The sequence below is a fragment of the Bos indicus genome, chromosome 14, assembly GCF_029378745.1.
Source record: "Bos indicus isolate NIAB-ARS_2022 breed Sahiwal x Tharparkar chromosome 14, NIAB-ARS_B.indTharparkar_mat_pri_1.0, whole genome shotgun sequence".
In the NCBI taxonomy this organism is placed as follows: Eukaryota; Metazoa; Chordata; class Mammalia; order Artiodactyla; family Bovidae; genus Bos; species Bos indicus.
Window position 1 is genome coordinate 34,579,410 of NC_091773.1, and position 8,055 is coordinate 34,587,464.

Genomic DNA, 8,055 nt, shown 5'->3' on the forward strand with positions numbered 1-8,055 from the left:
TGGCAGCAGCAGATCATATTCAGAAAACAGGTGTAGGAATAACGTTTCCATTGGAGAACAATGTGTACAAAGACATGGAGAAGCTGAGGGACCACGAGTAGCTAAGGACTGCTTTGAGTATGGTGTCAGCAGTGAAGCCATTGCCAATGACCTTGAAATGCTGGGGTAAAATCTTGAAGGACCTTGAATGTCTATGTGCAAATACAAGAGAATTTATATTTTAAACTAGTAGTGATGGGAAAAGCATTGACGATCTTTTAGCAGATATTTTATGTTAGAATGTCCATTCTGAAACTGAGGGTTATGGATAGGGTAGGAGGTGGAATCAATGAGATTCAACTCGGGGAAATCTAGAAAGAGGCTAATGCAGTAGTCCCAGCAACAGTGAAAGTCTGAGCCAGGGCTCTAGGCATAAAGGGGAGAGATGTTTAGGACTGAAAGATTAACTGGGTGGGAAAGGGAAGAATATAAAATGAACCCAGGCTTTTCTGGCTTCACTAATGGGATGAAAGATTGTACCATTCACCTACACAAAATCTATATATTGTCATTCAGGGTTGAATGATGAATTCAGTTTTGTGCTTTCTAGGTTCTGATTAAAGACATGGGATCCTGGAAATATGCCGTGTGAAAAATCTGAGACAGGGTCAAGGACAGAATGGTGGGGTTTTTGCTGTTCAGTCACTAAGTTGTATATGACTTTGCAATCCCATGGACTGCAGCACACCATGCTTCCCTGTCCATCACCAACTCCTGGAGCTTACTCAAACTCATGTCCATTGAATCAGTGATGCCATCCAACCATCTCATCCTCTCTTGTCCCCTTCTCCTCCTGCCTTCAATATTTCCCAGCATCAGGGTCTTTTCCAATGAGTCAGCTTGTCACATCAGGTGGCCAAAATATGGGAGTTTCAGCTTCAGCATCAGTTAATCCAATGAATATTCAGGACTGATTTCCTGTAGGATTGACTAGTTTGATCTCCTACAGGCCAAAGGACTCTCAAAAGTTCTCCAACACCACGGTTCAAAAGCATCAGTTGTTCAGTGCTCAGCTTTCTTTATAGTCCAACTCTCATCCATCAGTCCAGTTCAGTTGCTCAGTTGTGTCCAACTTTTTGCGACCCCAAGGACTGCAGCACGTCAGGCTTCCCTGTCCATCACCAACTCCCGGAATTTACTCAAACTCATGTCCATCGAGTCGGTGATGCCATCCAACCATCTCTCACATCCATACTCACATCCATAGGGTTGACTGGTTTGATCTCCTTGCTGTCCAGGGGACTCTCAGGTCTTCTCCAACACCACAGTTCAAAAGCATCAGTGGTGGAGTACTTCACACTTAAAGATTAGAGATGATGTCCTCAACTCTGAATAGATTCCAGGTCCTGCCCTAGATGATTTAGAACGTTCAGGAGAGGCTTAAGAATCTGTTTATAAAAAGCTCTTCAGGGGATTCTGATTAACAGCTAGAGCTGAGAGCCACAAATCAAATCCCACCCTATTCCAGGAAAGAGCTGGAGCCTGAGATTCATGTGGTGGAATGACTTTCCCAAGGTCACAGAGCTCCCTAGAAGCTAAATGCAACTCAGATTCCCAATCCACAATCCTTTGTCTGCAGGCTCACTTCTGCATTTAGATTTGATTGTCTTTGTCTTATTTAGATTTAAAAACCACTGGGGATGGTCTGCACTTCTATCTACTTTTTGTAAAATATGAAGTTATAATAGCAAGTCTGACTAAGCAGCAGATCTGGTGGACTGAGAGAGAGTTGTTTCTCACACGTTCATGCGACTAGTTTCCTAACAGTTCTATCTTTCACAGCACTCCTATTTGTAGAGAAAAAACATTATCAGTGACTCAGCCTCGATATTCTGCTAGTAGCTTTTTGCAGAACCTGGTGTTGGACCTAATATCTATAATCTAGACCATGGGAGGAAAAAAAAAATGCCTCTATTTTTGTGGAAGAGAAACAGATCCAGAATCTGAAAGTCCCTAAGAATTTATGGATGATGCAGAAATAAATTCTGGTGGTGCTAACGGTAAAGAATCTACCTGCCACTGCAGGAGACGCAAGAGACACGGGTTCAGTCACAGGATCAGGAAGATATCCTAGAGAAGGAAATGGCAGCCCACTCCAGTATTCTTGCCTGGAAAATTCCATGGACAGAGGAGCCTGGTGGGCTACAGTCCATGGGGCCGCAAGGAGTCAGACACAACTGAGCGACTGAGCATACATGCAGAAATAAAGGACAAGATTGAGGTGTTTAGAAAAGCTGCGATCTCATTGACTGTGGGAGACCTTCTGTGAGTACCAGGATTTCTCTCTGGTTGTTCTGTGCTTTGGGGCATGTATCGCCCTTGGAATGAGTCACAAGAACATGACTTGCTTGTGTCAAAGAAAGGTAGCATAAGCAATGTGTATCACTTCTAGATGGAATAAACATGCCAAATACCTCCATTCTCCATGCTCTGTGACCCTGCCCCAGCAAACCTAGAAGCCTTGAGTTGAGGTGGTGGCACAACAAAATGGACCAACCTGGACCACGGAGTGACTCTGATGGTCAGAGTCCCTCTGATGACCAGTGTAGGAAATGTAGTATGAGTGGAAAAGAGAACTCAAAACTCTGGTTTTAAGTCATTGAGATTTGGAGATGATTTGTTATAGCAGTTTAATTTAATGTAATCTGACTAATGCACTGATCAACAGAAAATGCAAAGCAGGCAACGAAACACCCAAACCCTGAAGTGTCACAAACGGAAAGATCTCTGCAGGTTACAGTGGTCCTAGAAGGCAATGCTGATCAACTGAAATAATGGGACATAGACCGGATGCAGTTCAGCAAAAAAAAATTCAGGATTATGCACTTGGAGTTGAAAAGGGAACATGTTCAAAGGCAAGGTGCCAGCCACTCAAAGGCAGTTGGCTGGAAAATTAAAAGTATAGCTTTAGTGGATAGCCAGCTGACCGGGAGGAATTGTCACAACCCTGCAGTTCTGTTGATTGGAAAAAAAAAAAAATGCAAGCAGAGAACTGTGGCAAATGAAAAGCATGTCTGTATCATGAGGTAATTGCTACACTGCTCTGCACAGATCAGAACTGTAACGGAGCTGGGCCAGCTCTGATTCTCCATCCCTCAATGGGATTCAGAGAATGTGGAGAGAGTTCAGAGAAAAGCAAAACAGTCATTCAGTGACCAGCAAAGAAGGGCTAAAGACCTGGAATGATTTACCCTAGAGAGAAAAAGCTTCAGGGTCACTTGAGAAGCATCAGCGCTGAACAGAGACTTCAGAAGAGCCATGGCATAGAGGATGATGGCTGTGTTTTCTCTGTTGCCAAGAATACAAAAAGAATGGGCTTATTAATGTTAAGCAAAAGGAAGAATTTCTTAACCCCAAGGCTTGTTTGACACCAGATAGCATGGGAGATTTCTCTCTGGAGGACACGACAAAGATCAATGTTCTTTTGATAGTTATGGATTCTCTGGGTCCTTCCTGAAGCAAAGGGATGGAAGGTTCACCATCTCGCTTTTCTGCCACGACCCAGGTGATGGATGATGTCCACTGGGCTACACACTCCCATGGGCATGCTGATGTTTTACGTAACTCCCAGTATGCTACTGGTGGCTGCACTTTTCCTTCTCTCAAGAAAACATCAGAAAACAAGAGAGAGCCGTATTGTGATCAGGATCACTGTAAATCCTCTTTTTAAAAAAAGGCAAATGTAAGTGTCAATTTTTTAAACTCTTGTTTGTAAAAATAACCTGTGGTGTGATAATTCAAGATTTATTTAACAAATGGTAATTGAGTCAGGTGTGTGTGTGTGTGTGTTGGGTAGGGGATGTCTAAGGCTAAATCAACATGCAGTTACAATACAGTGCAATACATGATATTATGTGGAAAATGTGACCTGTTGTGAGACCACGGGGAGGGGTTGACTAGGTGGTACTTGAAGGTCCAGGGAAGACATCAAAGAAAGGCATGTGTGAGGTGAAGTCCACAGTGGGAAGGAGAGAAAAGTTGGTCAATAGAGGAAAAAAGGGAAGAAAGCAGGAGAAAAAGCCTGTGTGAAAGCCTGGAGGCTGGACACATCTGGAGGAATAGAGAAATGGGAAAATACCTGAACACAGACCTGGGGTCAAGGCAAGTGGGTAATGACAAGAGACAAGGTAGGTTTGCAGGAGTGAGGGCACTTGGGGTGCTGTCTGCCACATTGAGAGGCTCAGTTCCCAGGAGCATCATGGGGCCAGCGGACTGTGATTTGTGGGGATGGACATGATCATGTTGATATTTCAGAAAGTTTACATATTTTTCTGGCAACCATGTAGAAAACTGATCATTGGAAACACTTTGAAATTAATCTGGCCTGGATTTGAATCTATGTTCTATATGATTCAGTTCAGTTCAGTCACTCAGTCATGTCCAACTCTTTGCGATCCCATGGACTGCAGCACGCCAGACTTCCCTGTTTATCACCAACTCCCGGAGTTTACTCAAGCTCATGTCCATTGAGTCAGTGATGACATCCAACCATCTCATCCTCTGTCGTCCCCTTCTCCTCCCACCTTCAATCTTTGCCAGCATCAGGGTCTTTTCAAATGAGTCAGCTCTTCACATCAGGTGGCCAAAGTATTGGAGTTTCAGCTTTAGCATCAGTCTTTCCAATGAATATTCAAGACTGATTTCCTTTAGGATGGACTGGTTGGATCTCCATGTTTTCCAAGGGACTCTCAAGAGTCTTCTCCAACACCACAATTCAAAAGCATCAGTTCTTTGGTGCTCAGCTTTCTTCACAGTCCAACTCTCACATCCATACATGACTACTGGAAAAACCATAGCTTTGGCTAGATGGATCTTTGTTGGCAAAGTAATGTCTCTTCTTTTTAATATGCTGTCTAGGTTGGTCATAGCTTTTCTTCCAAGGAACAAGTGTCTTTTAATTTCATGGCTGAAGTCACCATCTGCAGTGATTTTGGAGCCCCCCAAAATAAAGTCTGACACTGTTTCCACCGTTGCCCCATCTATTTGCCATGAAGTGATGGGACCAGATGCCATGATCTTAGTTTTCTGAATGTTGAGTTTTAAGCCAGCTTTTTCACTCTCCTCTTTCACATTAATCAAGAGGGTTTTTAGTTCCTCTTCACTTTCTGCTGTAAGGGTAGTGTCATCTGCATATCTAAGGTTATTGATATTTCTCCCAGCAGTCTTGATTCCAGCTTGTGCTTCATCCAGCCCAGCATTTCTCATGATATACTCTGCATATAAGTTAAATAGGCAGGGTGACAATATACAGCCTTGACGTACTCCTTTCCTGATTTGGAACCAGTCTGTTGTTCCATGTCCCGTTCTAACTGTTGCTTCTTGACCTGCATACAGATTTCTCAGGAGGCAGGTCAGGTGGTCTGGTATTCCCATCTCTTTATGAATTTTCCACAGTTTGTTGTGATTCACACAGTCAAAGGCTGTGGCATAGTCAAAAAAGCAGAAGTAGATATATTTCTGGAACTCTCTTGCTTTTTTGATGATCCAACAGATGTTGGCAATTTGATCTCTGGTTCTGTATGATTAGCTGTAAAATTTTTGGCAAGTTAATCTTGTTGAATGTCAGTTTCCTCATCTGTAAAACAGACATCATAATGTCTGGCAGAGTGTCTCTGGGAATAAACTTAAGAACTGTATGGAAGAGGCCTGCCTGATCCCGAGATGAGTGCTCAACGAACTTCGGCTCCCTTCCCTACAAATTTATATTCAATTAGCAAATGATAAAGGTATTTGCCATAGTGCAGAATCAAACACTTTTTTTCATTTGAGAGTGATTATCGCAGGGGTTGGGCTTCCCCAGTGGCTCAGTGGTAAAGAATCCATCTGCAATGTAGGGAATGCAGGGGACTTGGGTTCGTTCTTGGAGAAGGTGATGGCACCCCACTCCAGTACTCTTGCCTGGAAAATCCCATGGACAGAGGAGCCTGGTAGGCTGCAGCCCATGGGGTCGCTAGAGTCGGACACAACTGAGCGACTTCACTTTCACTTTTCACTTTCATGCACTGGAGAAGGAAATGGCAACCCACTCCAGTGTTCTTGCCTGGAGAATCCCAGGGACGGGGGAGCCTGGTGGGCTGCCGTCTATGGGGTCGCACAGAGTCGGACACTACTGACGCGACTTAGCAGTGGGTTCGTTCTCAGGGTCAGGAAATTCCCCTGAAGGAGGAAGTAGAAATCTGCTCCAGTATTCTTGCCTCAGGAATCCCATGGACAGAGGAGCCTGGCAGGGTAGAGTCCATAGCGTGGCAAAGAGTCAGAAACAACAGAGCGATGGAACACACACTCGCTCACATCACAGGGGTAGTTTCTGAATCCTCTGGACACGATAGAGATCAGACTAGATTTTCCTGCAGCTCTTTAACCATTTTTGTGGTTCTTCGTAGAATCCTTTCCAGTTTTTTAAAAATTGCTCTTCAGTTGTGGAGACCACAGCTAGATTAGTCATCGGAGAGAATTTGTGATTATTAGATCAACATCGTGTAGTCACTCTCGCTGTTCCCTAGCCATATAAACCCAGTCAGCTGGTCCCAGCTGACCAATAGGTTGTGTTCCAGGAGTTCAATAGTATGTGGGTTGTTTGGAACACAGAAAGCCTTTCCCCATAGAAACAGAATTATAGATAGTGGCTTATTTCCCAGGCCATTGCATAAAAATCTACTTAATGCATACAGAGCTGAACCAGGACCTGGCAGTAACAGTCACTAAAGCCCTTGACTTGCCTAAGTCCCAGTGGGACTCCTAGTGCCATGGAGTCCTGAGAGCCTCTGAACCCTTGCAACTCCAAGACCTCTGAGTGAGGTAAGAAATGGGCTGACAGCCTTTTCAGAAACCATAATTTGCAACGTTATTTCGAAGAACACTTCTTTGAACTAGATTTTTACCTGCAATTGGGGCTATTAGCATATAAGCAAGTAATCAAGAATTACCTTATGATAAGGGGCTTCCCTGATGACTCAGATGGTAAAGTATCCACCTGCGATGCAAGAGACCCAGGTTCAATCCTGGGTTGGGAAGATCTCCTGGAGAACGGAATGGCTACCCATTCCAGTATTCTTCCCTGGAGAATTCCATGGACAGAGGAGCCTGGTGGGCTATAGCCACTGGGTCACAAAGAGTTGGATACTACAGAGCGACTAACATACACACACACTCCTTATGATAAATACGCCTACAATATACTGGACACTTTTCCTAAATCTACCTTAGTTATTTTTAATCCTCATGATAATCTTATAAGAAAAATACTCTTCTCGTTTTGCTGGTGTCTTGAGAAGATTTTGCATGGCCCTGGAACAGGCAGGTAGAAGGTGGTGAGAGAGATGTGGGAGCCAGGCATACATGCAAAGCTGAGAGCTTTTCACTGCACAACACTGCCTCCCAGTGGAGTGTGCTTGACACATACCCCAGAGTCAGTAAATCAACCATGTATGATCTCCCCTTGAAGTAACAAGTTCTTCATTCATACATCTAACAAAGAATCTTTGAGTGCTTCCAGTGAGTGAGGCCTTGGGAACGCAAAATCAAATTAGACTTGGTGCTCTTACAGAGTAGTTGAGAAAACGAACAAGTAAATCAAGGGTTGAAATCAATGAGACAAGAATATGATCAAATTAAAAAAAAAAAATTACCCAGAAACCCAGAAGAGAAATTAATCAGACTCAGGTGGTTGTGATGCTAACCCAGAAAGGCTTCCTGGAGAAGGTGAGATGAGCTGAGTTTTGAAGAATGAGTTGGAGTTAGATGTAAATCTCATGACAAAGGGTTGAAAGATTGTCCTATTCAGAAGGATCAGCATATTTAATTGCACAGGGACACTGAACTCATCAAAAATATGTCAAGCAGGGATTTCCCTGGTGGTTCAGTAGCTAAGACTCTGCACTATCAATGCAGAGAGCCCAGGTTCGATCTCTGATCAGGGAACTAGATCCCACGTGCTGTAACTAAGACCCAAGGCAGCCAAATAAATAAATATAAAAATAAATATCTTTAAATATGTTAAGTATTTCTTTGACCCAT